The sequence below is a fragment of the Cydia fagiglandana genome, chromosome 5 (assembly GCF_963556715.1).
Source record: "Cydia fagiglandana chromosome 5, ilCydFagi1.1, whole genome shotgun sequence".
In the NCBI taxonomy this organism is placed as follows: domain Eukaryota; kingdom Metazoa; phylum Arthropoda; class Insecta; order Lepidoptera; family Tortricidae; genus Cydia; species Cydia fagiglandana.
This window is the reverse complement of record NC_085936.1, coordinates 795,564-818,484: the sequence shown is the minus strand read 5'-3', so window position 1 is coordinate 818,484 and position 22,921 is coordinate 795,564. Positions and strand designations below refer to the sequence as shown.

The 22,921-nt window shown below is 37.1% G+C and overlaps 1 protein-coding gene across 1 annotated transcript in view; it reads left to right on the top strand.

Annotated features, from left to right (window-relative positions):
- LOC134664315 (neurexin-4) overlaps positions 1–20,080 on the top strand; it is a 426,329-nt gene extending 406,249 nt beyond the window's left edge. The window contains exon 25 of the mRNA XM_063520885.1: positions 19,975–20,080. The gene's annotated coding sequence lies outside the window, so the exon portion shown is untranslated. The remainder of the gene's footprint in view (positions 1–19,974) is intronic.
- The last annotated feature ends 2,841 nt before the right edge of the window (positions 20,081–22,921 follow it).

The window sequence follows — 22,921 nt, the reverse complement described above, 5'->3', positions numbered from 1 at the left end:
TTCTAGGTTCGGATCCCAGAAAGACATTTACTTATGTGATGAATAGATACATTCATTAACTCACTATTAGGAGCTGTTTCACAATTATCAACTTATTTTGTTTCATAATTATAATTATTACGAACGTTTTCAGATTCAATATGACACCCTGTGTAACTACTGTGTGTAACTACTTTGGACACGTGGCCAGACAGGAGCCGTACAACTTTGAAAAGCGCATTAAGGTGACAGTCCATTTCCAACGACAGCTGCACTACTGTTCATTTTACTATGGACATTGACAATAAAAGCAACGCGTACAGTACCAGTAGTGCAGCTGCGGTCAGAAATGAAATGTTACCATTATGGTTGGCATGGTGGATGGAGGACGGGGTACTGGACATCGTCCATCATCATCATCGTGAATGTGACAGAGTTTTTAAAAACAAGTTTGGCCTGGCCAGCCACATAAGAGCTCATAAGAGGAAAATCCCTTGATTGCTGAGGTCGCCGTCATCGAAATCGATGTGGAGGACTATATATACTGGACATCCACCAACCCGCTGGGTGGACACTGTAAGAAAGGCCTGCCAGGCATCTACACAGGCGCCTATTATTAGGAAAGCGGAAAATCGTGCAGAATGGAGAGCCTTGGTGCTCAAAATAACGACCTCATGTGGTCGCGACCCTCAGTTATGAGGAATCGAGGAAGAAGATGACAGCCTGTGAGTTACAAGAGCTTGTGAATTTTATTCCTAGAAATATTCTCTATGCACCAACTAAATTGATACGATCATCAATGTAACTATAGTTATCCCAATACAAATTGCGTCTCGGAATAGACGGCGTTTGCGAGTAGCGAACGCGTGAGCTGTATACATCACCGATGGAGCGCGACTTTAGTTATAATGTCGATTGTTAGGGATGGACACGGTGAGGTATCGATAACGAAAAATATTAGTATATTGATTTCATGTCATTAGGATGAAAAACTGATGAAAACAGCTTACAAATATAACAGAACGATGAGAAAACTTTCTAAGCATATCAGAATAGTATGTATGTACGGAGCCCTAGAAACGCGAGTCCGACTCGCACTTGGCTGGATTGTTGTTATTTGCTTTCATGCTTTGTAATTTTACATGTAAAATGTAATATTATTGGTGTAATATATATAAACCCATGGTTAAGTAGTAACACAAAGTAATTGCAATGTATCCCTATAACGCTATGTCGCTGGCCCAATATTACAGGGTTCTATGTTACATTATCAATATAGTTGAAATTTGACTTAATATCACTATGACAATGTTCAAATTCCAGTTTGATAAAAGAGAAACATAGAACCCCGTAACTTTGGGCCAGCGATGTGTAGAACGTCATGTCACTAAGCCTTTTCTTCTTTCTATTTTATTTTGTAAGCGACGAGAAAGTGAGCCATGGCAAAGGATAACACTGGGAAAATTGTGACGCCCCAAGGGTAAAGGTACCTTATGGCGGTTGGTGCTTACGCTATTATTAATGCCGCTCCAATATTATAGCGGCGCTATGCGACGTAAGCGCCAGCCGCCATAAGGTACCTTTTGCCGTGGAACGTCACAATTATTCTTTATCGATATGTTTTACTTAGCAAACATTCCCATCCCTTAAACTTGTCAATGGGTTCGTTTTGTCCCACCTCGGTAATGATCCATCATTAGCCACCTTTATTGACTCCAAAAATACCTGTTTGATGATAGCATCGGCCGTTTGATTTATGCTGTAGACTGTACTTTGAAACTATTGTCTTTTAGCTTGCAGATTAGAATCGTACAAAGGAAATGTCACCTTATTTTCATGAAGCCTAAGTACCTTTTGGTTTAGAGAGGTAAGATAGGATCGCGTACCCGACCGATCAAATGTCAGTATTACTCATTTTAGAGAATTAATTATTTTAGATAATATGCCTGCTTACGTAATATGTGCAAAGCAAGGCGAGACATAAATACCGACATGAAATAACCGATTTTCAGATATTTTGTTACAAGTCGGCTTTTGGTGAAAGAAAATATTATCAGAAAACCTGTGCATGTAGGTAACAGACGCCTTAGTACCTAGTTTAAGCTGATAATATGGGGTAAGGATAAAGGATGACTCGCTATAGACCGGGCCATGCCCGGGCCGGGGCGTCCGACATGTCATTTTCTATGACGGTTGATCGGTGATCACGTGGTGCTTTCCATAGAAAACGAAGCTCCGGAAGCTCCAGCCCGGCCACGGCCCGGTCTATCATATGACTCACGTTTTTAGTCACTCGCTCGTTGGTCATTGTATGTTGTATCACAATGTACTATTACTTGACTACTTGAATTATATTAGAAATCAATTAAAACTATATTAGGTCCAGGGCAGGGGCAGTCAATCCGGACAATGCATCGATCGGCTATTATCTCTAATCGCTGCCCTATTCTGAGGGGTGCTGTTAAATTGTATGTACAGAGGTGGGTAATAATACTACAAGTACTTATGCTTATTATTATTATTTATATTGCGACCGCCGAGGATAGGAACACTTGGAAAAACATGGTACATCGCGCAGGAAACTCTTCAAACTAGACACTACCTTCAGCAATGAAGACGCCGACTAAGAAGAAGATGATGTTTATTTCCTTTGATTTTAAATAATTAGGCAGAAAATAATGAAAATGATGATTTGACGCCGTCAAGCTGCGAGTAGTTCAGTTGAGTCACAGCGGGACAATACACTTTTGGTCATTTTTAGGGTTCCGTACCAAAAAAGTACAAAATCACCCTTATGGTGCGACTCTGTCCGTCTGTCCGTTTGTTGAGGTGTAGTCAGACTTTTAAAGTTATTCTTGTTCGTTTCTTTGAAGTTTTACTAAAATAGATTACATGTCGACATTATTTCAGGGTATCAGTAAACTGGTACTATGCTAGAGTCTAATTGTTGTTTAAATCCTAAAATAATATCGCGTTTTTTCCATGTTCGGCATGGTAAATGGTTTGGAATTTGTTAGGCACAGTTAGGTGGTTTACGATACTTATGATACGGTGTCGATTGTACCTACTAAAAATATTATTCTGAACGTACAGAATAGGTGCCCGTATAATCCACCTGGCGGTAACCGGATTGCGGCGCGATTGGTCGCGCGCGAGATTACGCCGGTAAGCTTATTGCGTATCACAACATGATACAATGGACGCAGTCATACACGCTTCGGGAAGCTGATTCCTGACGCTCATTTCGCTAACTTGACTGTTAAGTTTTAAATAGGTTTTTAGCAAAAATTCCATTTTTGGTACAAGCTTTTATCGCTGACTGTAGATACTTTTCTTTCCACAAGTAACACCGAGACAATTCAAAAAACCCCAAACACAATTAGGTTGCGTTGTTTTATCACAGAGTTCCTATGACCACCTCTTGTCTCCATCAGATCAGCTCGATGGTACCATAATGTTGCATTGTCATCCGACTTATGTCTGCCGTGCTAACAACATATGCAGTAATCGCAGTTGAAATGTCATGCAATTGTTTATCTTGTTCTGTTTGAATAAGTTCTTTATTTAAACGATGATTTTCATGCAAGTACTGCAAATACAATAAGCAGGGCAGATGTGTAAACACATGTAAGCAAATTTTCAGCTTCATTGGGAAGTGGGACAAAAACTTGCAATTTTTGATTCGAACCGTACTAAGCTCATATACCTTGCAAGGTAATAATAAGCTTGTAATGATAAAATTTCGAATACGATGGATGAAGGAGTAGAGGGCGTGCACCCAGTAGATGGTCAGATGTGGTCCAAAATATTACGCAGACTTCGCTCCAGGCAACGATGCAGATGGCCGAAGATCGAGAGGCCTGGAGAGCAGTGGTAGGGAGAATAACCCATAGGAGGCACCGTCCCTCAGACATGAGGTCACGACCAAGAAGAAGAAGAATAATTGATGACCAGTCTGGCCTAGTGGGTAGTGACCCTGCCTGTGAAGCCGATGGTCCTAGGTTCGAATCCCAGTAAGGGCATTTATTTGTGTGATGACACAGATATTTGTTCCTGAGTCATGGTTGTTTTTATGTATTTAAGTAGGTACATATTTATGTATATATTATATACCGCGTGTGGCTTGTAATATGAGCAAAAAATTAAACTGTAGGCTGTACTCCTCATACTGACCAACATTTGTTCAGCGACTTTTAAATATAACTTGTGGTTTGATTTTTAATACACTTTAAAGTTTTTCTAAGACGCAATGTATTGCGAATTTTGTTATGTTTAAGGCGTGACAAGCAACGTCAATCACAATTATAGGCGTGGCGATGGCGTCCATTGAAGTTAATATTTATTTTGTATGAAAAATAGGCCGTCTAAATACTTCATAATTTTTAAAAGTTGTTGAATAAAAGTGTCACTGTTTGAGGAGTAAATACAATCTATGTTTTAATTATTTGCTCGTGTTACAGTACCCCAACCATACCAGTGCCCGGTATATCGTTGTCTGAGTACCCACAACACAAGCTCTCTTGAGCTTACTGTGGGACTTAGTCAATCTGTGTCTGTCCTCTAATATTTATTATTACTTTTTTTTTTTATTAAATTTTAATCATCTACCTAATAGAGTATCTAGAGAAGAAACAGATACCTAGGTGTCCACTGTACAGCATGATTCCTAAACTTACGACCGTGAGCTGCAATATATTTGGTCCGTCCGTCCATCCGTCACGCCGTAGGTGAGCGGGGGCCAAATATTATTAATGGCAGGGGTGAATAATTACAGAACAGATGAAATGCAAAGGGTTGCATTTAACGGGGAACTTTTACTTTTGCCTGCGGCTTTGTACGCGTTACGTGGGGACAATACAATTTAAAGGTAGGTACCTATACTCTTTTTTTGTACTAATGAAATTTCAATCCCCTATTTTGAATGAGAGAAGTGCAAATCTGTTTGTTGTGTAGATCCTTGGAACAGGAATTCAGGAATTTGTCCAGTATGTGAAAATCTGATCTGATGACCTCATCGATTGACCTAAATGTGGAGAAAACCGTCTATAAGGTAAGACCGTTTACAAGCTCTTCTTCGATTCTAACTCCTGCGTTTGTATAGATACATTACAGAACGTCAGTTGAGCGGAAGGAGCGAAGCTCTTTCTTTCTGACTATGTCTGAGCGACGTACGTAATCGACTACAAGAGGTCTTGCTTCATAACGGTAATTCTAAGTATTCTAACACACACATTTATATGCCGATCTTGTCAAAATTGACCTCGGTGATTATTACAATATTATTTTCTATTTAGGTATCATGATGATTGATGATAAACTTTATTTTGATAATCAACTTAAAGAATTTGTTTCTGACACTTTTCAAAATATTCTTAATCGTTGTAGAGTGTGCTGCTATGCCATGGTCCCAAATTTTAACTAAAAAGCAATAAATAATTACATATATCAACCGAATATTTTTTAAAAGCTCTAGTGATCTTGTTTGATCATTGAAACTAACAGCAAAGTAGGTACTTTATCTACACCAAAAATATTGCTCCGTAAAAATTAAGCGATTTGAGAAAAAACATCACCCTAACTTTCAGCCTACGTTATTTTCCATACCTCTCATAACCTCATCCATTACAAATATCAGCAAAATCATAAACCTAGGTACCTACTCAAAAATCGAACACGAACAATTAAACATCTTGTATCTACTTCACTCATAATTACCATTCACTCAAAATCGATCCATTCAATCCCTCATTCGTTCACTTATTATTACTACCTCAGGGCAATACGGGCCCAACTATTCTCGTAACCACATTAAAATACCGTTCGTTTAAGTCTTAAAGACTTTTAGATAGGGTTGAGAATGGTTTGTTGAAGGTGTATTAGGGGTTTAAGGTATTGTTCCACTTGAACATTTTAATTTGAACCCACGTAGGTGAGTATTTATTTTATTTGGCAAATAAAACGGCGCCCGCGGCGTAACGGTCATCGTTATGAGATTTTTTATTTATTTGCCGGGATTATAGAGTAATAAAGGTGAACGTAAATAATGTGGCAGATGCGGATTATTAAAACGATCGGGTTGTGCTTTAAATGGAGGTTTCGTTAAATTGAGACCCGAATAGATTTTTTTCACTGAAAACACCAGATACAATGTATGCAATTATTTGACTGATGATACGATCTTAAAATGTAAAAGATTAATACTAAGTATAAACAAAAATGTATACAAAGATAAATATTGTTTATTATTCAAGTACTCATACCCAAATTATGATCAACAGTTTTTTATGTTACCCATTTTTATTAAAAACTAAGACAGATAACTATGATTAAAATACTAAGCATAATAATAATAGACGAAACATGAATATTATGTTTGCCTTTCAAGGCAAATAAAAGCCTGACTGAACTGCTTATAGCAGGTGAACAATTCTAAGCCTGGTTATAAATAAGTCTTATAAGCAATATATTTTACAATCTCATAAAAGCATATACGCTGAAATCAGTAGGTTACCAACGTTACCATATTAAATTCTATCCCATTTATATGCCGTATACTTCTTTGGAATAAGTAATATATTTTATTGTTTTATTTTACCGCAAAATCAATCACAAAATACCTCATTAGCGTAAGAATAGCACTCATTTCTTAACGCGCGTCGCATCTCTCAGTGAACGTAGTAGAAGTACTGCTACTCGCCGCTAGGGGCGCTGGCGACATGTAAACAAAGCGCTCGAACCACAACATGTTACGCTTCTAAAAGTTTCATAGAGAATTTAAATCTGCATTTTTATGTAAATGAAATTTGGCAATAGGTATAATAATAGTATTATATTGTGTGAGCAGTTCATACGTAACTTCTTCTTCTTAGTCGGGACACTCTTGCGGTCGTGGTTATCATTGTGAATCTCGATGAGTGATGATCTTGCTAATACGGCGCCATTCGTCGCGGACTGCAGCTTTTCGGTTATCCAAAAACCTCAAACCTGCAGGTTATACGTTATACGTAACACTGTTCCTTAATTTATTTTTAAAGTTGGTTTAATCTGAATCACTTAGGGCCACTTGTACCATTAACTAACCCGGGGTTAATCGGTTAAACCTAGGGTTACCGTGGTTACCAGTACAATTTGACATTGTGTTAACGGTTTAACCGGTTAACCCCGAGTTAGTGGGATGGTGCAAGTGGCCCTTATATTATTAGTGAAAAAAATGAAGAAGTTCAATTTTTAACACAATACCTAATTTAACACTTAACAAATTTTGACATTCATTTGATATTTTTGTTCAATATAACACGTTATAATTATAGCGGGTCAAACAACTTTGTCAGTAGAAAAGGGCGCGAAATTCAAATTTTCTATGGGACGATCAGCCTTCGCGCTTACATTTTTTTTAACCCGTGGAGCGCCCTACACAGACACGTGTGCTGGTAACTAGTATAGGAATTCCATACTACGGTAATTCTGACGGAAATGGCTAGACAGACTATAATATATATACAATGCAACAGATTACTTCCGCTGGCGGAAGTGATTTTATAGGTATAACTCCTGCAATTTATTAAATAATTAAAGTAGACTACCTATTAATAATAATATATTCATCATCATCATCTCAGTCTATATATGTTCCACTGCTGAGCACAGGCCTCCTCTCGAGCGCGAGAGGGCTTGGGCTATAGTCCCCACGTTAGCCCAATGCGGATTGGGGACTTCACATACACCTTTTGAATTTCTTCGCAGATGTAAGTATGCAGGTTTCCTCACGATGTTTTCCTTCACCGAAAAGCGACTGATAAATATCAAATGATATTTCGTACATAAGTTCCGAAAAACTCATTGGTACGAGCCGGGGTTTGAACCCGCGACCTCCGGATTGCAAGTCGCACGCTCTTACCGCTAGGCCACCAGCGCATAATATATTAGTAGACTGTAAAGTAGATTATATGGGCATCTCTAAAGATTTTAACTATACATTTTGTTATAGACACAGGTATTTCAGCTTTATTTGTCTCACGGTGAGGGAGACGCCATCGACGCAATTAGACCCGAGATTTGATTAAGATGGATCGAGCGGATATCATTATTCATCGAGATCATTATTTAATTAATATCGTAACTCGAACACGAAGACTTGAAGGTGTATGTTTGACTATAAACAACCATAACATAACTTATAGTAAAACAAAAGTTTAGAATCTTTGAACGTCACTCATACTCGTATGATCATGGGTGAAAGCGAGCCAATTCAAACCATGCATTTATGCTGCGCTCTGATGTGCATCTGAAGACATCCAATTTATTGAAAGTTAACTAATAATAGGTATATATTTACTTTAATTATCTAATCTTCAAATGAAATATGTGAAACATTATCAGATAACATTATTAACAGGATAGTAAAGTTGATGATTGCTTCTCCATACAAACGTGGTCCCCATTTCCTCCCTGGATATTGACATCACTAAAAATAGTTTGTATATTGACCATAGCTAGTCGCCTTCGGTTGAGTTTTTTGGACATTTTCATTATCAAGTATTTAAGGTTTGGTCGTCCACTATAAATCTTATGAAACTGTCAATATTTTTGCCTAGCTATAATATTTTTCAAACTCGAAGGGCAGGATAACCTGTCATCCCCATATAATTTATAACCTATTAAAAACGCCAAATCTCACAAAATTGGTATGTAAATGACAGACCGTGGCATACTACCCTTAGATTTTGAAAAACATTATAGTTTAACCATACTCGATCAGAATGAGAAAACATTACCCTGCTTTTTATCTCCACGACGGCGCGGCGACGGTGACGTCAACCCATTAGAACCCCCGTAACAATCTCTTTACAGGATGCGATTCGAGAAGTCATCGTTGGAACGGTGACAAAGTTGTAAGTACTATATTAAAATAGAAACATGGAATCAGTTACGGAATACATATAAGCTAATAGAGTCAGACCGAGAAAAGTCTGCGCTTGTACTTGTCTGTCGTCGACACTTACGCCTCGCACCAAAAATCTGACGGCTCCTATGCTGCCCCCTATATTTCATGCACGGATCCTTTAGGCCGGCTAGTTTAATAATCCTTTCTACCTATAAAACAAAACAAACAGAACAAAATTGTTTATGACACCTGTATTCATTACCTGTAATGCACAATTGCTGAATACATGATTCTAAATGATTCTACACCTTCTATAAATATCCGTTCCTTATAAATGCCCCCGCGAATACCCACGTACCTTAATCAACCCGGGCAGGGGTGGAATCAATTAATGAATATTTCTCGCAAGCTTAATAAACGCTAAGATTTCGGGAAGGGGCTGTGATTGATTTGTCATCGTAATGTAATTACTGGGTTATTTGCTTGGCTTTTATGATGGGGTGATAAGGTTGTTTTTCGCATGGAGTTTACCTGGTTTAGAAATTATGTGGTTTGAGTTGTTTAAGATGAGTTCGCTGTAGGTAAATGATAATATTTTGTATTTTCTGAATATTGCACGTGGTGTTTAAAGCATGTAAGTAGTAATTGCCTGTTGTGTTTTTGTAATATTAATATACATAACATAATTCTATCAAATATACCTCACGTTATTGTAATGAAATAATGTCGAAGGTTGGTTGATAAAATACATATTATATGCTATTAATGCATGATTATATTGATTAAAGTATTAACGAAAAGAGCAGGAAAAGTACCTAATAGTATTATCAATTTGATGTAAAACCTTTATATTATTGCTAAGACCGTACAAAAATATTTACCAAAACCGTTCACATGCTTGCAACACCGAAAAAAGTAGTCGTTGAAATATTTTCGCAATTCGAACGCCACCTTGTTTTACGGTACCGATTATCATAAATCATAATAAATTGTTTAAAATTTAATTTCTCTTAAATAAATAACCTCGCATTCCCACCTGTTAAAAAAAAGATGTCTACGCCAAGCAAATATGGGTCATAGCCCATTGACTTAAGTAAAAAAATATCAAATAGTAAATGACATGTCTAAACAAATTAATATTTAGGTGTCAACAAAACGTGGTAAATGATTTGTCTTCAAATTAACCGTTTATTTTAAATGGCCGTGAAGGTGAGTTAGGATTACGAAACGTTCTCTAAAATAGTTTGATTTTAAGAAAAACTGTTGTTATAACAAACAATGACAAACTTAACACGTTCGTGAAGTGTCATAACTAGGCCAAAAGAAAAAAAACAAAACTACGCGACTGCTGCATTTGTGTCCGTGAAAGTGCTACGAGTAAGATGTCAATAGCCACAATACTGCAATTAATCTAGTTTTAGATATTAGGTGTAATAAATTTCAAATAATTTTTGCCATCGGCATCAATGAGCTGTTATATAAGCGGTATTACTTAAATGCTGACAGGCAACGCACAGCGTATAATAACATTAAAAGGACTTTGAAACTTACGACACGCATGTAATACATTTAAATGTTGAATTTTATTATACATTTAGTATCTAAAATTAAAAACTAAAATTAAAACTAAAATTAAAACTAAAATTAAAACTAATATTAAAACTAAAATTAAAACTAAAATTAAAAACTAAAATTAAATCTAAAATTAAAAAATGAAACACGTATGTCACACTTTGTAGAACATCACTAAAAGCAAATTTTGTGAAAATAAAACTATGTATCATCATCATCATTTCAGCCTATACACCGTGAAATTTTAGTGGTTGTTTTCCCGCGGCAGGGCGATTTGCTATCGGTAGTACTTTCGAATTATGATAGACAAACTTATAAATAAACTGTTTTCCAAAAAAAAAAAATACAAAAAAATAACCTAAACTCGAACAAGCGAAAAACAATAGTAACACACTAAAACTGCAAGTCGACGACAGTTCCCGATATTGTAAACGTTGTAAACAGATAAACAAATAAACAAGCACATGTTACTTTTTTAAACTGTGTAACAGGCTAGAGTGCTTTACTGTTTGACAACTGAAATTAAAATTTACTTAGACTGTTCCTTCACGTTTAACAGTTGAAATAAAACCTTTTTATTAGTTTGATGATTGCCATTACGTTGTGTCAACTTTGGTAAATCGAATAATTACATCCTCTTCGCTTATTAAACTAATGTGATAACAGATCCTGTCAATGTCATCACTGCTATTTCTAGTAAAATGGATCGACATTACGAATATTCTAATTTAGAGTACGTCGCGATGGTGCAGCAGAGCTGTACGCTAGGGCTAACTACGACTCCCACGCCGCCCGGCGACTTTACGCGGAACCGGACCATTTACAGTCGCTGCGTCTTCGGGGGATTTTAAACCCCCAAGTTCCACACGGACGAACAATTGTCGCCGCAACACAGCGGCTGCTTAACCACGGGCAGTTTCAAACGCCAGCACATGCACAGGGCAGAGGTGATTGTGTATTGAACGTGGCGGATTGCAGTTCGACCAATTATTGCGGTATCGGGAAGTTTAAGTGTTTGTTTAAGTTTTTGATCATTAAAAGCTTGATCTTAACTTGTTATGTTTACTTTTAAGGATCTGCAAACTAACTACACGTAAAATGTGTGAAGGAAAAATAAATGGAACTACTTTTTAGGTTATTTTGTTTCATGCACTCAAAAGAATTAGGTAGGTACTACTGCAGTGCTACTACTGGTGTTAGGTCACTTTCGAGTTTCGTTCGACACATTTATAAATCTGGCATTTCTTAACATTATTTAAAAAAAAGATTACACATCGACTGTATATCGATAGCAGAATCATTTCGTTGCGGGAAAACAACCACTAAAATTTCACGGTGTATACGTCCCACTGCTGAGCACAGGCACAGGCGTCCTCTCATGCGCGAGAGGGTTTGGGCTATAGTCCCCACGCTAGCCCAATGCGGGTTGGGGACTTCACATACACCTATGAATTTCTTCGCAGATGTTTGCAGGTTTCCTCACGATGTTTTCCTTCACCGAAAAGCTAGTGGTAAATATCAAATGATATTTCGTACGTAAGTTCCCAAAAACTCATTGGTACGAGCCAGGATTTGAACCCGCGACCTCCGGATTGAAAGTCAGACGTCATATCCACTCGGCCACCACTGCTTTTGCCACTGCAAAACTATGTATAAGGCCCACTTGCACCATTCTACTAACCCGAAGTTAACCGGTTAAACCTGGAGTTACCATGGTTACCAGTACAGTTTGACACTAGATTAACGGTTTAACCGCTTAACCCCGGGTTATTGGGATGATGCAAGTTGGCCTTAGAGGGTTTAAATGCGGACGGAGCGGAGGCTCTCGTGTTGATTTCTGGTATTATAGTACCTACTATATTTGTAGAAAGATATCGGTAAGTTAAAGCTTAAAGCCTACTCGACGTCGAGCACCTGACAACGACAGGCGTAGACATTGTCTCAAAGAGCTTTCAGAACTTTGTGAAAGGTGTTGCCTGAGTAAGCACGGATTTAATCCTTGTTGTTTAATTTATAGTTAATTGTATACACAGTTTGATTATTGGTGTTTTTTTAAAGGATTTTTTTTAATCTTATTTTGTGAAAAGACAACACGAAAACTGTGTCTAAAAGTGTTAGTTTTAATTTTGACTACGTCCGCGCAATTTGCTAGAAATTCTAGACCTCATTACCTCCCAATCAAGGGGTTGAATTTAGAAAATATATTTTTCATTGGGGCTCTACAACATTTGGGGTCATCCATTAATTACGTCACACGTTTAGGGGGAGGGAGGGGGTCAAGAAAATGTGACATATTGTGACATGGGGGAAGTCGGAGACACAAACTTTGTGACGTCACTTTAACTTCATCAATAAACGAAAATTTATTTAAATTATTTTATTCGCTGTACATTTAAGTAACAAGTTTTTAAAACGAAAATAGTGTTTAATCGTTTCATTTTCTTTCGTAAGCAGTTTTGGGTTATAAAATTACTAATATTTATATCGTCAAAAATATTTTGATAAAATATTAATAATACTTAGGTACTAACTTAATTCGATTTGGCGATTTCGTAGAAAAAATGTGACGGCACACTAGGGGGGGAGGGGTTTGCCAAATGTGACCAAGTGTGACAAGGGGGAGGGGTCAAAAAACCTAGAAATTGGTGTGACGTAATTAATGGATGACCCCTTTTGGAAAATAAATAATAAAAAATTCAAGAACCTACGTTTATGCGATATCTGTCGGTACTTTAGTAATCAACGTTTTTAGAAATAAAATAAGATTATTTTATTTATTTACACCTGGGTTTTTCTAAAAACATGCAAAGACGTCACTGTTACCGACGACATCCGTATACAAAACTACATCTACACATTTTTCTTAACTTGCCTAACGAATGATACACCTTACAATCTTACCACGATCAACTTAAATTTGGTAACTCAAAACCAGTCCAAAATACACCTTACTTACTTGAATATAAGGATGCGAAGTTATTGGAATGGAGGTAAAATTAAGTCGGTAATCGCTACACCGTGATATAAATGCATGCGTCACAGAATAGTCACCTGAGAGTTTTATATTCTTTTTGAAATTAGAACGCGCCGGTTTGACACATAGTAAAATATAACGGTCTAATTTTAAACGCTTTGATCATGGAATTTGATTTATGCGGCTAGTTCCTGCATTTTATTAGTGGCCAGTGAGTGAAAAGTGTTGAGGTCTCCACCTCCTCCACCTCCTCGTTTAAGTGGAAAAAGTTGTAGTTTTCTTGTTAGGAATGTTTTAGTAATGGAAAGTTGGTGTCACGTTGTTATGTATTTATCAGATCATGCTGGAGGCGTTCAGTGGCATCAGAGTTGGTGGCAATCAGGATATCATGTCCCGAGGCGAAGCACACAGCCCAAGACAGAACGAGATGGCAGCACACTGTGGACGCCCTCTGTCCCACCTCCCTGGAACATAGGACTCTATCTCAAGTCAAGTCTTGTATAGTCTGGCAAACCAATTTTATCAGTAGAAAAGGGCGGCAAAATTAAAAGAAAAAATTAACTGCGCGCCTGTTTCTAGCAATCGTTAAATGAAAACAAAATGCTTCCCTACTTTAAATTAATACATCAAATACAAAGTGAATTAATTACCTTAAAATAAAGATCTCTCCCTGATTACTCCGTGTACAGATAAGTACCTTTAAGATACAATTTCAAAAACATGGGCCGGTTTCTCGAGTCCCAGTTAAGGCGGAATTAAGTGGCTTAACTGAATTTATAGCGCGACCGCGAGATTTAACTTCTAGTTAGTCTTATCTTGTTCTTTTCCCGGTTCGAGGTTTGGGGCTGGTGGTACTCATGTCAGTTAGTCAAAGTTTAATTAGCCTTTTTTTCTTAAAAATATGTTGTGAAGGATGGATAAAAATGTATAATGAAAGTAGAACTTAATAATGACTTTCAATTAAAACTATAGCGAACTTAATATGTTAATGTTGCTCAACATTTAGTAGTAGGTACTTGGTAGTAAAATACTTCATTGCACAAGTACATAACAAATAGAGAATACAATAAAGTGTACAAAGGCGAACTAATACCTTGAAGAGATCTCTCCCAGCTAATCTTTAAGTAACTCACAGAGATAAATAGAAGACGATTGCCAAACAAAGATTTGTACATGATGATCATACCATCATGTAAGAAACTTTTTTAAGTTATTTGAGTTATCGCAAAAATCTTCTTTTCTTAGTAAAAACTTAAAAAGACTCCATTGCGAAGGTACTCCCTTTTGTTTGTTATGAATATGATATGATACTTACTAATCAGTAAGTATCATAGCAGGTTCGACATGCTCTAGACCGGTTTTTCATTAAATAATTGTAACCACAGTGTATAAAAAATCTTAAAAATATAGTATGTTCATTAATGCACAACGGGAAAATCGTAAACTGCAAGGTACTTTTTGTAAAGGCATTCTCAGGTTAATTAATTTTGAAGACATTTTTTTTTTATAATAGGTAAAATTTTAATAGAAATTCTCCAAATAAAGTACATTTCAACTTAAGTATTACAATTTAAAACACAAATATAATTTTTATAGTTATAATTTGAATTAAAAGAATATGAAAACAGTTTGAAAACTAACTGACCTTTTCTGACTGACTTGAAACTGCTCGCTATCCAACTCGCCCTGCTTCAGTTAAACATCGTTGTACAAACATTCAATTAAAATCCCCGGTTACTGAAGGTGGTTCCACCAGCCCAAAACCAAATAGACACAAGTACATTACAATCAAATACATTTTACGTCTTTTTTATAAAGCCTTTGCCACTTCCTATTGGAGTAAAGACATAAGTTAAGGTTTTTAAGAATGAAACAGGGACTTTTGTAGATTTATAGGGTTGATGTATCTTAGTTATTCAAAGATGGAGTTGTAAATATTGACTTAGAAGGTAAGAGGTTTTTCAAAATATTTGTCTTGTTAAGGAGAGCCTCAAAATAAAGGATTTCTTTGTTTATAGTAATTATAATTATGTACGGCCAAGGAATTTAGTTTCAGTACCATTTCGTACCTTTTTACAATACAATAATATTTGGTCCCTAGCGACTTTTTTATTGATTCAATCAATTTTATTGTCACTTTGATTCGTAATCTAGTCTCAATAAGCACGGTCGCAGAAAGTAAACAAATTGATTAATTATGACATGGTTTTACGAACTCGTATAGTGGCCTAGGAATAAAGGTTGACTACTTCAAGTTGTAGAATTAAGTCATTAATACAGCTTAAAGAAACAACCACATAAATTCTGTCTTTGTACACTATTTATTTTAACGAAGATCCTTCCTAATACGGGGAAGCAATACGTTGTAACGTAGGTAGTGAAACAAGTATTACCTACACTCACAAATGCTCTCGGCGAATTCCTTGCTAAACAAGTGCAAGTGTAAATAATTTTGGACACCTCGCTTATTTACCTACTTGTAGCTGTAGGTACCTAAAGATTTAGATTTTGTCGTGTACAGTATTTAAAAAAATATTCCGGTATTTTCGATACGCCACTTGTCAAAATCGATCATTATTATGTACTTGGAATATTAACACATAAATGTATATTAATTGAAATGTTATTAAATATTCCCGTATTAGAACAATACATTTTGACCACAATGTGGTTTCCTTTGCTTCAACGTAAGTAGGTACATACAATAATACAGTGATTCAACAACTGGTACCTACTAAAATAATATTAAATTATAAAAATGTATAAGCCCTATTTTTCATCATGATTTTTCAGGCCGTGCCCTTTTTTCTGACGCGCTATTACTTAGATTTGTGTAAGCTTTGTTTATTAACAAATATGTACAATACATTCTAGCCCCCATATTAAAGTGCACTTTAAAGAAAATGAAATTGCCTCATTTTAAATCAATTTACAGCACTTACGGAACGGTCCTTGTTCGGAATCGAACCCCCGTCGCGGGGCCAGCGGCCGCCTACTGCGCACACTGCTCACAGCGGTCAGCGGGTAATGGCTACCTTTTGTCTACACCATCCACCTTTTTACAGCTTATTTTATGCATAAAATAATAAAAATATAGAGGTTTAATTGAGTCTTGAATCGCATTGAAACTACAATATAAATAGGGTTTTTGTGGTGATCAATGCATTGTTTTTTAAATAAATCCAATTTTATGAATTGGCAATTAACTAATTGGTCATAACAAAATGGTTTCTGAAAGTCAGACCAGGCAGGGAGCCTAATAAAACAAAAGTTTTATTAATTAAAAGTTGTGTACAATCAAACGTGCAACATATATCATTGAAACTACGTTCAACAGAACTAAAATATAAAAAGTTGCCATTTTTTAACCGGTCAAATAAAACAAAGTTCACGTAAACATATTCTCGAGTCCTTTCTTTATTAAAAATCTTCAACACATACCTTCGCGTTAATAAATAGTTGTAGGGCAGAAAGCCAAGCCTGACGCACCCCCCGCGGTCAGAGATATGGAACCTATCAAACGAAACACAGACAGTATACCGAATGACCAAATTTGTTTATGTACCGCAACACATACGTTTTGCATTTGCGCTATTTTTGTAATATATGTTCAGTTGGAGCTATATTTTGGTACAGTTTTCCGTTCGACGGGATACATGCTGTATATTTACAGTGTGGTCTGTAATTTGCTTTTGTAATGTTAAAGAATATTTTACAAATGCATGCGGATACTCGTATTTTGACCAGAATCACATTCTGATTTGAATAATATTGTGAGGGATCGACTATTATGTATATAGTTCTAAGCCATGTTGCCAAAACACATGCACGCACAGTTTGCTGTTCCGTGAATTACTTACTTAATAATGTGGTGGGAGACGGGGCAAGACAGGGATACGTGGAAAGGGAGGAGGGAGGCCTTTGCCAAGCAGTGGGACACTCTAAGCAAATATAAATAAATAAAAATACTTAATAATGCCGAGCGGTGAAGATATTTATATGGATTACATCCCATGCTATTGATTGATTCCAGTACGTCTCCCCTCATCACAGCTCATTTTCGCCTCAGTGGAAAGGCAACTTTAAACCAGGAACCGTTACCGATATAAAAATCAAAATATCTCATACCTTTCACAATATGTCTTTGATATTATACTTAGAATAGTATTAAGGTAAGCGTTTGCTCAGAGCATAAAAAGGTCAACCACGGCGTTGCATGAACAAGAGATTTCCTTTGGCAGGATTGGTCCTTAGGACCCAAGGATGGAATTAAGAAGTGGAGCCACCCAGATTTTTGCTGCAGGTGGGGGGTGGGGGGGTTTTTAAGCGTCTGCGACGTCTGAGGTTAATAATTCTTAAAGTTTAGGTTCTAAGCCAAGTTTAGTATCATTTTCAACTAAATCAAAGATATAGACATAGATTTCATCGAAATCGGTTCAGCGTTAATTGATTTCCCATACAATCCTACACCTTACCTTTCATTTTTAAGGTATTTTTTTCGGAATAAAAACTATCCTATGTTCTTTCTCGGGACTCAATTTATCTAAATCGGTTCAGCGGTTATTGAATCCCCATACAAATTTCCTCCTCCCTTTTCACACCCTTAAGGGATGATTTTTGAGATTAAATGTTTGCTATGTTATTCCCCGGGACTCAAACTATCTCTGTATCAAATTTTAACTAAATAGGTTCAGCAGTTTAAGCGTGAAGAGGAATTTAAAAAAAAGTTTATTTTTCATATTTTATGTATTTTTACTTCGGAATGGTGTCATTATGATATCAGAAATGAATTAGGCACCCCCGATTTATACCAAAACGATACCAAACTTGGCCTAGTAGCTTAAATGATACAGATATCAAGATCGAGTTGAGAGCCCCCCCCCTAAAAATTTACATCAAAAATCTCGGTGGCTCCACTTCTTGAATCCATCCTTGGGTCCTAAGGACCAATCCTGCCAAAGGAAATCTCTTGTTCATGCGATGCCGTATGTTAACTCCAGCACCACCCGCATAATGATTGATCACATTACCTAAATTAAGTGCAATTAAGTGCAACCGCGACACCGAAATTTTGAAAACCGGTTTATTTGTATGAAAAATATACCAGTATTGGATCCCTGCCTCAAACTGTGAGCATGACTAAAATTTGACTATGTAATGGGGCTGGATGAAAATTTGCGTACAAATCATAAAATTTTCATTTATTTTATTTATTTTAACAATATATTTACACGGCATTACAGACAAGCCAATACACCGAGAAATTAAACATGGCAACACACACAGTATACAAACACATGAAATATATAAGGTGACATTAAACGTAAATGCTGGACAGCCTGTCATCCATCATCTCGCAGAACTTCAGACATTCACGGCACACTGTCGCCCATCTCCAAGCAAACAAGTCACATTCAGGTGCCGATGTCAGGAGCGCATTGAGCAGCGTCATGATTATTCATAAATAATATAATATGATTATGTTACTTACGTTACCAATATCTAAACAGTTAAACAAATTTCCACGTGCCAAGGTGTGACCGTTATCTGTGGGCGTGAAATTCCATGAAATTCAGCCCTTGCCCTTGTGTTTAAATATAATTGCGTCGCCCATTCCCTAACGAGCGAACATATAAAACTAGCGTTTAGTGTTCTACACAGGGGCCTATTCTAACAATTAAATAAGGTTATGTTTTGGTTTTGATATTACCTTGAGTCGTGTCATTAGACAGCTTATTTGATTGATTAATCTCATGCGCACCAATAATTGCTCGCGCTGATTGGTGTGCGTGAAATACAATTTCAGCGCAGTCGTCTTATTCGGTATCTCACATTTATTGGTGTGCAAGATGAAAATCGTATACAGGGCGTCCCACAGCTATGCCACATGGAGGGAAAGTACCCTGAATATTGTAGATGGAACATTTTACTGAAAGAAGACATTATTTTAATTTTAAAAACAATTTAAACTGCATTCATGATTTTTAAATAATTACATGGTTGAACCGGGAATCGAACCCGCTACACGAGAAAAAAACCCTGTAGCTTTTTCATCCCGATCGAAAGGCTTCATCATAAGGATTATTTTTTGCTTCGATTGGGGTTTTCTATTAACGATTGTCACCATGGCCAAGCACCCTGATATCAATATCACATTTTTAAGATAGAATCGGCCGCTTTGGCCGCTATTTGGCACTACGCAGTATCGTAAAACTTCTCTTTGATATTTTATAGCGTCGCTAGAACATATATTGTTTAGCTTTGGTCGTATATCTCGGGAATATTATTTACTTTGTTCAGGTGCAAAATAACTAAATTTCATATTAGTTATATTCATCATTGGCCACAGCATCTTGACAGATGATTGTTGCAGCGACAGTTTATTGAGAAGAGGTCTGTGCGCCGTCGGAGACCGGGGGTGCGGCACACCTTTTATTAGTTATATTACATATTTGTTTTTAGGGTTCCGTACCCAAAGGGACCCTATTACTAAGACTCTGCTGTCCGTCCGGCCGTCCGTCTGTCACCAGGCTGTATCTCACGAACCGTGATAGCTAGACAGTAGAAGTTTTCACAGAAGATGTATTTCTGTTGCCGCTATAACAACAAATACTAAAAACAGAATAAAATAAAGATTTGAGTGGGGCTCCCATACAACAAACGTGATTTTTGACCGAAGTTAAGCAACGTCGGGCGGGGTCAGTACTTGGATGGGTGACCGTTTTTTTTTTGCCTTTTTTTTATTATGGTACGGAACCCTTCGTGCGCGAGTCCGACTCGCACTTACCTGGTTTTTTTCGTATGCACGGATACACTACACGTCAAATATGGGCGGTTTTAACTTTTATTGCCGTTACTCATACCATTATCAAACAATATACGGCGCGATTCGGGAAATGAATTAGAGATTAACTAGATACGATATAGTAAAGATATGTGACGTCCCACGAGTAAAGGTACCTTATGGTGGTTAGCACTTACGGTATTATTAAAGCCGCTCCAATATTGCGACGTTATGCGACGTACTAAGCGCCAGCCGCCATAATGTACCTTTTACCGTGGAACGTCACATATATTTACTATTTCATATCTAGTGAATCTGTAATTCATTTCCCAAATCGCGGCGCCAGGCGCCATAAGCTACCTTTTGCCGTGGAACGTCACATATCTTTACTATTTCATATCTAGTGAATCTCTAATTAATTTCCCGAATCGAGCCAACAATGTAGGTAATGAATTAATGAAATTGCCATTATAAGATGTAAGTTTAAAGTTTGTCTAGAAAGAAAATATACTGAATATTATATAAGTTATATCAGATAAACACTTTACCTAATCGCCAGCCAAAATCAACACCGATCATCTATATTATACCCGTTTATATTACCCTAATGAAATAAGCGTAATCGCCCAAACATTTCACTCAGACAAACAGTTTACACTACAACAATAACTGCCCAGTGTAAAGCTCATAAATTTAGCAACAACTTCAAACGCCAGCAAAGAGATTTCCCTCAACGGCCGGCCAGCAAAAGTGCATGAGTACGTTTTCACACCTCCGCTTTGCTGGCGCCGGGGAGACAAAACAACGAGAATAAAACACTTAATGCGCCATCTATCATGCTCATGCAATTTTTGTGGCCAAAACTAACAGTGTTATGGGAAAGAAAACATGAAGGATTAGATATGTGGATGGAAATAGCTGGTGATTCGCGTTTTATGTGGGTGTGTGCTTTATTTTGTTTCGGTAACCTTGTTGGGTTTGAAAGTTTAGATTTGAAGTGTGTGTGATGTGTTGATGATGGAACTGGCATAAGCTTTTTTATTGGGTGTTATAAGAAATTTTTACCGTATTATTTTGAACGTGTCACGATGGCGATGTGTTCAAGAGGATACCTAATTTTGAGTAGAAGTCTAAAGGTGTCTTTAAAAAGGTAAATATATAATGGAATAATTTGGACGGATCATCATCAACCGGAATTGTCAGCCCGCCACTGAGCTCGATCATTACTCTCCTCCTCTAATCACTGCCTCCTGCCTTCCGAATATCATCCCCCCCCCCCCATAGTTACTGGGCGTCTAGTACTGCGTGTGTCGTCCCGTAGTCTCCACTCAAGAACCAGTCTGCCACAGCGGCCATCGGGTTCTTCGTCTTCGTCATTTAAGGCTTGCCCAATGCCACTTCAGCTTGCTAATTCGCTGAGCTACCTTCGCTGAGGTAACCTTGGTTCTCTGACGTATAAAATTGGAACTGGTGGAATATACAAGAAAAAGCAAACTGAATACCTTTAGTGGATGAACTGTGTGAAATACTTTATGAAAGAGAAGTGAATGATAACCAGCGAGGAAGCGAGGTACTGAAGAAAAAAATGCTGAGACGAGGACAAAGAGGCCAAGTTTTTATACAAATAAAATTCTCTGAACATAATTTCGCAAGATTATCATCACCTATCCCCAATTGCTTCACTTCAGTGTAAACTGTGCGATACCGGTTGCGGGAAGGTAAACAGCTGTCACGTCAATCATCTGTCGGCGTTTTTAACGCCACCGGAAATACGTGGACTCAACGTAACTAGGTGCTCTCTACAGTGGGCGCAAGATGGAGATCCAAAGAAGTCGAAACCAGCAGGTTCGGGATTTTTTTGTCATAGGTATAGAAGACAAAGCAGACGAATCGCCTGATGGTAGGCAATTACCATCGTCCACCGACACCTCCTGCAAGACGGGCGAAGATGGGAATACACTCTTTTCTTAAAGGTTTGAAGGTTGTATTGATCTTTCTTCGGATGGTTCTTTTACCAAATCTTCATTTTCACAAATTGACTGGCTGTACGTAATCATGGATTATTTAATTTTGTAGCTGGGGCCACACTCGCTTATTATCTATCATGTTTCTTTGGGCAGTGATTATTATGGTAAAGGAATAAATAAAATAGAGTATGATAAATCAAGGCTAAGGGAAAATGCATGTACTTATGTATGTATATTATACTTTATTGTACAGTAGCTGAGTGAATTAAATTGTAACAAAGGCGAACTTATCCCCGTATGGGATCTCTTTCACACTCCTCTCTGTTTTGGCTTAGAAAGCCCATACCGCTCTTTTCTCATATTTTTGTATTATTCATTTTCTGCGTTGTATGTTTGTCGACATTGGAGCTTTCAGGTCATTCCTTAATTAATGTAATTTAAAGTTGGTTTTTGATTCATATAAAGATACTGTACTTCTTTGTCAAGCCATAGTCGGTAGGCTTATTTGTGACACAATCATAATAATATGATACCAGTGAACTAATTTTTTTTTTCTTTCGCTGTTTTTTTTATATATTTTGGTTCATAGCATCAAACAAAAATAATAACAAACTTCTAGCAGATTGAAAAATCATATTACTCGTAAAATATTAAAATATTGCTTCAATTCAGCGGCCACTGTGCAACATCCGCAGCAATCATGCCGTGTTTACATCTCCAATTCGCGTTTTAATTCACCTCACAAATGCACCTTTCATACT